We start from the raw sequence: 10381 nt of genomic DNA on the forward strand, positions 1-10381 counted from the left end.
GGTCCCTCTCTGGCCCTGATCGTGCACCAGTGGGGTCCCTCAGCCTGGCCTGCACCCTCTCGCAATCCAGGACCCCTTGGGGGATGTTGGAGAGCCAGTTTTGGCCCAATCCTGCAGGCCAGGCTGAGGGACCCCACTGGTGCACAAATTTGTGCACTGGGCCTCTAGTTATACATAAAATTTCAAAAAGTAAATATAACTCCATTTAGCTAGATTGTACAGGAACAACAGGCATTGTGAACAAAAAACTATTTTATTTTAGAGAAATACACATAACATAAATTTCACCATCTTAACCATTTTTAACTGTACACTTCAGTGGTATTAAATACATTCACCTTACTGTGCAATCATCACTATCTGTTTCCATAATTCTTTTCATCTTGTAAAACTGAAACTCTAGCTGGTGTGGTTCAGTGGTTGAGTGTCGACCTATGAACCAGGAGGTCTCAGTTGGATTCCCAGTCAGGGCACATGCTCAGGTTGCAGGCTCCATCCTTAGTAAGGGGTGTGCAGGAGGCAGCCAATCAATGCTCTCTCATCATTGATGTTTCTATCTTTTCTCTCCCTCTCCCTTCCTCTCTGAAATCAATAAAAATATTTTTAAAACTGAAACTCTATACCTATTAAACAATAACTCCTCATTCTCCCCTCCCTCAAGCCCCTGGCAACCACCATTACACTTCTGTCTCTATAATTTTGAACACAACTCTACAGATATCTTTTCAAGACTCTGCTTTCAATTACTTTGAGTATACCCAGGAGTTGAATTGCTGGATACTTCTATTTTATGGAACCACCATACTGTTTTCCACAGCAGCTGTAGTCTTTGGGTACCATTTTACATTTCCATCAACAGTGCACAAGGATTCCAATTTCATCACATCCTTATCAACATGTTTTATTTTCTTTCTTTCTCTCCTTTTTTCTTAGTCCATGTAGCTAAAAAGTTGTCGATTTCGTTCATCTTTTTGAAGAACTAACTTTTACTTTCATTGATTTTTGTCTATTGTTTTCTGTTCTCCATTTCATTCGTCTCTTCACCAATCTTTATTATTTCCTTCCTTCTATTTGCTTTGGGCTTAATTTGTTCTTCTTTTATTAGTTCCTTAAGTTGCAAAGTTAGGTTGTTGATTTGAGATCTTTCTTGTTTTTTAATGCAAGCATTTATAGCTATCCATTTCCCCCTTAGCACTGCTTTCACTAAGCCTCATAAGTTTGGGAGTGTTTTGTTTTCAGTCATCTCTAAGTATTTTCTAATTTCTTTTGTGATTTCTTCTTCCATCTATTGTTTGTTTAAAAGTATACTGTTTAATTTTCACAATTTTCTTTAATTTTCAAGTTTTACCTTTCTAACCTCATTTTGTTGGTTAGAGAGATACCTTGTTGATACCTATTTATTTAAACCTATAGAGACAATTTGTGGCCTAACATTGGTCTATCATGGAAAATGTCCTATGTTCATTTGAGAGGAATATGTATGCTGTTTCTGTTGGGTAGTGTTCTCTATATGTCTTTTAGTCTAGGCAGTCTATTGGTTTATTGTGTTGTCTCCTATTTCCTTACTTATTTTCTATCTGGTTGTTCTATCCATTACTGAGAGTGGGGTCTTGAAGTCTCTTACTATTATTGTGGAACGATCTATTTCTCCCTTCATTTCTGTCAGGTTTTGCTTCATATATTTTGATTGTCATTAGGCACATAAAATTTTATAATGGTAATATCTTATTGCTATATTAAACCATTTATTAATACATAATGTCCTTCTTTGTCTCTTGCATACTTTTTTTTTAATCCTCAACTGAGGATATTTTTCCATTGGTTTTTAGAGAGAGTGGAAGAGAGAGGGAAAGACAGAGAAATATTGATGTGAGAGAAACACATCAATTGGTTGCCTTCTACACATGACCTGACCAAAGCCCAGGCCAGGCAGGAGCCTGCAACCGAGGTACATGCCCTTGACTGGAATCAAAACCAGGACCCTTCAGTCCACAGGCCAACACTCTATCCACTGAGCCAAACTGGCTCAGGCTTTTGGGTACATTTGTATTTGAAATATATTTTGTCTGATGTTCATATAGCCACTCCTGCTCCTATGGTTAACATTGCATAGAAATCTTTTTCCATCCTTTCATTTTCAACCTGTTTGTGTCTTTGGAACTCAAGGGAGTGTCTTGTAGACAGCATATAGTTGGGTCATGTGTTATTTTTTATTTTGTTTTGTTATGTTTTATTTTTAAATATTTTTGCTTTGTTAATCCTCACCTGAGGATATTTTTTCCATTGATTGTTTTTTTGAGAGAGAGGGTGGAAGGAATGGAGGGAGGGAGAAAGGAAGGGAGAGAGAGAGAGAGAGAGAGAGAGAAAGAGAGAGAGCGCTATGTGAAAGAGACACATTGATTTGTTGCCTCCCAACTGGGGTCAGGGATCAAACCTATAATCAAGGTACGTGCTCTTGACCAAAGAATCGAACCTGTAACCCTTTGGTGAAATGGCCAGTGCTCTAACCACTGAGCATACAAGGCAGGCTCGTTTGTTTTTGTCCATTTTACCAAGCTCTGTCTTTTGACTGGAGAGTTTAACCTATTTACATTTAAAGTAATTACCGCTAACAAGGAACTTTTCTGTCTTCTTTCGTATTTAGTAGATTTTTATAAGCAAAACATTTAGATTCCTTTTTCATTTCCTCTTCTGTATATTTAGATCTATTTTTTGTGGTTACCATGGAGATTACATTTAACACCCTAAAGTTATAACATGCTAATTTGTATTTATACCAGCTGAACTTTAATAACATACAAAAACTCTGCTCCTTTACAGCTCTCCCCGCCCCTCTCAGTTGTTGATGTCATGAAATTACATTTTTATACATTGTGTGTCCAAAAACATAAACTAGTAAGTGCATTAGTATTCTAAATTATGTAGAAAACAAGATTTGGAATCACAAGCCAAAGATACAGTAATCCCAGCCTTTACATTGATAATGGGACTTTTTCTTCTTTAAATGCATTAGTCTCTTAAATCATGTAAAAACAAACAAAAAGTACAGTTACAAACCATTGTTACAATAATGCTGGCTCTTATAATTGCTCATGTATTTACCTTTACTGAGATATTTAGTTGTCCATTCAGCTTCAAGTTACTGCCTAGCATTTCTTGCAAGGCAGTCTAAGAGCTACAAACACCCTCAACTTTCATTTATCTAAGAATGTCTTAATCTCTTCCTCACTTTTTTTTTTCTCTTCCTCACTTTTGAGGACAGTTTTGTCAATAAAGAATTTGTGGTTGACAGTGGTGTTTTCTCTAGCACTTTGAATATATCGACTACTCTCTTCTGGCCTCTAAATTTTCTCATGAGAAATCTGTTAATAATCTTATTGACAATACTTGTATGTAATGATTTACTTCTCTCTTGCTGCTTTCAAGATACTCTTTCTTCATCTTTTGAATGTTTGATTATAATCTTTCTTGGTGTGGATCTTTTTGAGTTCATCCTACTTGGATTTGTTGAGGTTCTTAGATGTTTATTTATTTCATCAAATTTGGAAAGTTTTCAGCCAGTATTTCTTTAAATATTCTCTCTCCTCTCTCTCTCTCTCTCTCTCTCTCTCTCTCTCTCTCTCTCTCTCTCTCTCTCTTTCTCCTTTTGGGACTCCCAGGATGCATATGTTAGTTCACTTACTAGGGTTCCACAGATCTCTAAGACTCTGTTCGAATTTTTTCCATCTTTTTGTTGTTGTTCCTCAACTGCAATAATTTTCATTGTCCTATCTTCAAGTTTGCTGTTCTTTCTTCTACTTGCTCACATCTGCCTTCAAATCCCCCTAGTGAATTTTTAATTTCAGTTATTATACTTTTTATCTCTAGGATTTATTTATTCTTTGTTTCTTTTTAGGTTTTCTAACTCTTTGTCAACGTTTTCAATTTGTTCATACATTATTTTCTTGACTTTTCTCACATATTCCTTTAGTCTTTGAGCACAGTTAAGACAGTTAAACTCTTTGACTAGTATGTCTGTCATTAGGTCTTTTTCAGGATCAGTTTCTGGTGGCTTATATTTCTTCCTTTGAATGGGCCACACTTTTCTGTTTCTTTGCATGCTTTGAGGTGTTTGAACACTAGACATTTAAATCTAATAATATGATAACTCTGAAAATCAGAGTATTCCACATTCCCCAGGGTTTGCTCATTTTTGTTAGTTGGGTTTGTTTGTTTGTTTGTTTGTTTGTTTTAGGCTGTATTTGTGTCAAGGATCAGACTGAAGTGTAAACTTAATGTCTTCTTAGGTTCCTTCTGAGCCGGTCCCTGTGCAGCTATGGCCACTTTCTTTTCTTTTCTTTTTAATCCTCATCCAAGGATATGTTTTTTATTGATTTGAGAGAGAGAGGAAGGGAGAGAGACAGAGAAATATCGATGTGAGAGAGAAACATAGATTGGTTGCCTTCCATATGTACCCCAACCAGGGATCGAACCTGCAACCTAGGTATGTACCCTGACCAGGAATCAAACCGGCAACCTTTGGGTGTATGGGATGATGCTCCAAACAACTGAGCCACCCAGCCAGGGACCGTGGCCACTTTCTAATTTTCTTCATATATACAGTTGCTTTTGAATGTCCTAGATTTTAATATTTGGTTCTCAAAGGGAGAAAGCATACAAATGAAGGGGGGAAAGGATGCAAGTCACTTCAGCCAGAGGGGATGTGTCTCTCAACCATAGGGGTGGTGCAACAACAATGGCTTCCCGTCTTTTTGTTTGCACCTCTGTGATCAGTAGCAGCAACCATTCCACAGATGCCCTGTATTTGGAGGACGGGATCATTGTTGCCCACCCTATCTCTCACACACTGTGCATAAGCTGCTCCAGGTACATGTGCACAGCTGTCTGCCATGGCTGAAACTGGCCAAAACTAACAGCAATTTACTGTCCAAGTTTTCCCTGGAAGTTGCAAACCTTCAACGCTTTCCAGAGTTCCAAAACAGTTACAGCAGACAGATTATGTCGGTGTAATTATCTAGGTGGGGAGACTGATTCCTGGTGCTTTCCCTTCTGCCATGTTCCCAGCAGTTTTTCATGACACATATTGTGAAGTACCAGAGGAAAATATGGAGTCAAAAATAATTGTCACATCATTAGTTTTATACATGTTATTAGAAGTACAAGGTTTTCTTTTTTATTCAGATATACTTGATATCCAGTAAATTACACAAATCTTAAGTGTACAGATCCATGAATTGTTACATATGTAATTGCCATCCAGATGGAAGATATAGACATTTACAATACCCCATAAAGACTCCCTTATGCACTATTCCATTTAATAACCCTCAAGAGATAACCACTGTTCTGAATTCTATCACCATATAGTAGTTTTTCCTGTACTTTACATAAAAACATAATCATACATAGTGTAATGTATGTGTCTGGGTCTTTTGCTCAATTTTATAAATGTATTCATCCATGTTATCGCATGCAGTTAATTTTTAATTTTTGTTTAGTATTCCAGATATAACCATACCATAATTTATTATCCATTCTACTATTGATTAACATTTGATTTGCTTCTAATTTGGAGCTATAATAGAAAATGCTGCTATGGCTATGCTATATACATGCCTTTTAGTGGACATATGTATTCATTTTTCTTGGACATATGCACAGAAGCCAAGTTGCCAGTCATACAGCTTATGTTAGTTTAGTTTTAGTATATGCTGCCAAATTGTTTTCTAGATATTTGTATAAATTTATCCTCCCATAAACAATATACAAGACTTCTAGTTTCTCTACATCTTCACCAATTCTTGAAGTTGTCACTTTTAAAAACCTTAGCCATTCTAAAATTGCATGTGCATGAGGTGGTATCTCATATTAATTGATAGCTGCTGAAGACAATTGGCACATGAGTTTTCCCTGGATCCTGGAAAAAGGACATGTCTGACATCTAATCAAGGATCAACCTGGGCTCCTTTTTCTCCATCCTGGATTAAGGGAGGGTCTCACATCAAATTCTTAAAGGTTCGGAATAAGTAAGGGGACCAAGAATCCAAGGTAATTGACAGTACAAAGCAGACTGCTCTCTCTCTCCCTCAGGCTCATTGCCTCTGGGTCCTCACCCCAGGTCCCTGCTCCAATGAGTGACAGGGAAGGAGGATGGCGATCCCCACACACTGTAACTCTAGACAGAGGCTTTCTTTCTGCAGTGTCTGATCTCCCAAAGGCAATCGGCTCTCAAGTTCTTTTTTCCCCAGGTCAGACACATAAGACTAAGTTAGACATTTCCCAAAGGAAACTGACTACTTTACTAAGGGAAAAGTCACATCAAAAGCAAGATAGTACAAGACCGCAGGGATAAATGAGGCCGGAGGGAATCGTTTTTTATCTGGACAGAATCAACTTCAGCCTCCGGAGGTTCAGCTGGCTCTAGTGTGGACACCAGATCACTTCTCAGAGACCCAGCTTTGCACGGCCCCCGGGGCTGAGCAATTCATTCCACCAGAGCGACTGAATTCATGATGTGGGCCCAGGCGGCCTCCTGGCTATGATGTGAGATGTTGGTCAGCGTTGCATGGAATGAGCCAGCCTAATTCTCAAGAAAGGAGAGAGAACTAACAATTACCAGTAAGTATGTGAACTTTTGTTTAATTCCTCCAACAAGCAAGATAGGCTAAAATTTGGCTGGTGTGAGGTCTTAGGTGATACCCTTTCTTTTCCCATTTCTGCCTCACCAGGTTTCAAACAAATGTGGAGCAGACTGAGAAGCCTCCTAGGAAAAAGAAACAAATTAACCTTGCTCACAGCTGGATTGCAGACAGGAGTCTAGATTCTGGAAGGAGGCAGGTGACTATGCCCAGTCCTGGTGAGGAAGTGTAAAACAGAAACATGTTGTTGATGGGTGTGTAATTGGTGCAGCATTTTGGGAGGCAATTAGGTGATGTAATTAAAACAACTTAAGTGTGCACACACACTCCTTGACACAGCAATTACATTGCTAGGCATTTATTCTATGGATTTTCAAGCATGCAAAGATTTGTGGACAAGAACATTCATTGTATCTTTGTTTATTACAGTAAAACCATAGAAACAAATGCCCAACAATAAAGAAACAATTCAGTAAAATAAATACTGTGTCTATTAAAAAGAATGAGGTAGATATCTATATGTGCTGATATAAAAAGATGTATAAGATATGGTAAATGAGAAAAGTGCAGAAGAGACTTGTAATACCCCATTTGTGAATTTTTAAAGAAAATTGACTATACATATATTCATACTGGAATAGAAAACATCTGGAAATATATACATAAGAAACTGCGAACAGCCTGGCCAGTGTGGCTCTGTGGTTGAGCATCAACCTATGATCCAGGAGGTCACGGTTCGATTCCCGGTCAGGACACATGCCCTGGTTGCAGGCTCGAGCCCCAGTAGGAGGCATACAGGAGGCAGCCAATAAATGATTCTCTCTCATCACTGATGTTTCTATCTCTCTCCCTCGCCCTTTCTCTCTGAAATCAATAAAAATATATATACTTAAAAAAAGAGAAACTGTGAACAGTGGCTACCACTGGGGACCTTTATTTTATATTTTACATTTCCCTCTACTGCTTTGAATTTATTTTCATGAACATGTATCACTTAAAACGTAAGGAAAAAAATTTAAAGAAGGAACAAGAAACCAATGAAAGGTAATTTACCAAATAGAAAAGAGGGAATTTACCAGCTTTGTCATCAGGAGGCAAATTCAGCAGTAGGGCACGAAGGTCAATAAGACACGATGGCTGATTGGTGGACCCTCCCAGCCAACTTGGCAACAAGAACATGCTGCTCGCATTCGTTAAGCTCTAACTCTTTGAGACCCAAGCAGTCTTGCTGAGACCTGACAACATGGCTGAGGAGAGCAGTGGTTCCCTTCTGCACCTGAAGCCAACTCCTGAGTCATCAACACATTAAGGGGGAAAGCGCTGGTGGCCAAAGCCATTGGCAGGGATTTGCACCCAGTGACAGAGTCTCAGCTCAGCCAAAGCAAAAAGCAGCAAGTTTGGCAGATCACAGTCCCAGCCAACAACGGAATGGATCTCCAACTTGGTTACCACCAAGTCTTGGTATAGGAGTCTTGGCACAGTGGAGGTGATGACAGAGTTGCAGGTATCCAACAACAGCAGAAGGAAGCAATCAGCAGGACTGGCCAGGAATGCATCCGGATCATACCCGCTTGGAGACTCCCAGAAACACTTGAGGAAAATCTACCAGAGACTGGAATGTCTGAGGGAGTCATTGAGTATTTTAATTTAATGATTCAGGTTTCTTTAATTCATCTGGTATACTGAGGTATTACAGTAGAGAGCACAGGGGATACATCCATGAATAAGGTAAACATGAAATTTATTACGTTAAACTGGATAAAAATAAAATTGTCAATATTCAACCTTTTGGATCTACAAAAGATGGCACTTTCTTATGGATCAATATAAATGCATTCTGGCAAGAGAGAATGAAAACCAAAGAATTACCCAATTAATTGCTCGATTACAATTATGAAAAGAGCTATGAAGGAGTAATCAGATCTAACCCAGTTGTGTGTGTGTGTGTGTGTGTGTGTGTGTGTGTGTGTGTGTCTGTGTTGCTGGTCAAGAAAGGCTATAAGAGTTACTTTTAAGGAAATGAGAATGAAGAGGAATTAACTTAGTGAAGGAAAGGGAGGGACGTCATTCCTGGCAGTCAGGTGCAAAGGCCTTGGAGCTCAGGAAACTGGCCTGTTCCAGGGACTGAGAGGGTGACTGAGCTGGTGGAGGGGCAGAAGTGTAAGAGGCTGAGGCCGGGTGGGACGCAGGAGCCAGCTCAGGCAGAACCTTGCAGGCCATGTTAAGGACTTGAATTTTATCCCATGAGATTTTTTTAAATGGCATATTTTTTGTATCCAAAAGTTGGCAAAATCTAGGGAACACTCATGTTCCAAAGAATGTTCTATCCCCTTTCTTACAGAGGAGGCCCATGCTCCAGCTAGGGGCCTAGAGTATGTGATTGCATCAGAATGAAAATCTAGGTTCTTCCAAAGAGCTTTGTCTAGCCAGAGTTCCCCTGGGCGGGTGGCTGGGGTGAAGCAGGCAGGGAGGCCAAGGAGGAGGCTTCCCCTTCAATCCCGCCCCACCCCCACCCCCACTCCTGGTGGCAGCTCAGCATCCAGGAGTCCTGGGGGAAGCTGGGCACGGAGAAGCAGTAGATCAGCAGGTCCAGGCAGCTGCTGAAGCACAGCAGCTCCAGGCTAAAGGTGTGTGGGAGCCCTGGCCAGTTTGGCTCAGTGGATAGAGCGTCGGCCTGCGGACTGAAGGGTCCCAGGTTCGATTCCGGTCAAGGGCATGTACCTGGGTTGCGGGCACATCCCCAGTGGGGGGTGTGCAGGAGGCAGCTGATCGATGTCTCTCTCTCATCGATGTTTCTAACTCTCTATCCCTCTCCCTTCCTCTCTGTGAAAAATCAATAAAATATATATTACAAAAAAAAAAAAAAAAAGGTGTGTGGGACATCAAGCGCCATGATACCCTCCTGCCAGGCCACCCAAGGAGCCAGCAGCAGGTAGTAGGGTGCCAGGCAGAGGGCAAAGATGAACAGAAGCCCCAGCACCATGGTCCTGGCCGCACGCTGGTGCACCAGGCTCACATGCACCAGCAGGAAGACTGTGTCGGTGGGGGAGGGGAGGGGAGCAGCCCGTCAGCAGCGTGGGCGGGGCCAGTGGTCGCGTGGGTCTGGGCTACAGCGGCACATGCTGATGAGTTCAGGCGAAAGCCGTGGCCACGTAGGTGGACAGGTGAAAGACCACCCCAGGCAGTAGGGGAGCCAGAGTGGCAGCGTGAGTGTGAAGAGCACATCGGCCAGGGTTGGGAGACAGCCCCAGGCCCAGCGCCAAGGTGTGAGCGATGGGCACCTCAATGAAGCAGGAAGGGTCATCCCAGGAGTTGCAGCCGCCAACACCAGGTCCCAACACTGCTGTTCATCTTGGACCTTGGGCTAGGGAGAGGAAGAGAGGTCACTGCAGAGGCCTACACTTTCCCCAACCCCAATCCACCTCTTCCGCAGTCCTTGCTGGGAGGATACACTAGAAGCAAGGAAATCCAAGTGAGTGGGGATGAGGACTGAGCTCAGCCACCACCCAGGGGGGATGGAGAGGAAGGGATGGACTCCAGAGTTATTTGAAGGCGAGTGGGCTTGATGACAAGCTGTGGGAAATAAGAGGCAGATGTCCCAGATAGCTTGGAAATTTCCAACCTGGTGACTGGGCGGGTGGAGGTGCCCCTCACAGAGGGAGTATGGTTCAGATATGTGGGGGCACAGGCATGTGCAGTCAGCCCAAGCGAGGCTGAGCTGAAGAAACCAGGCTCGAATATAG

The sequence above is a fragment of the Plecotus auritus genome (genome assembly GCF_963455305.1).
Source record: "Plecotus auritus genome assembly, chromosome: 2".
NCBI lineage: Eukaryota > Metazoa > Chordata > Mammalia > Chiroptera > Vespertilionidae > Plecotus > Plecotus auritus.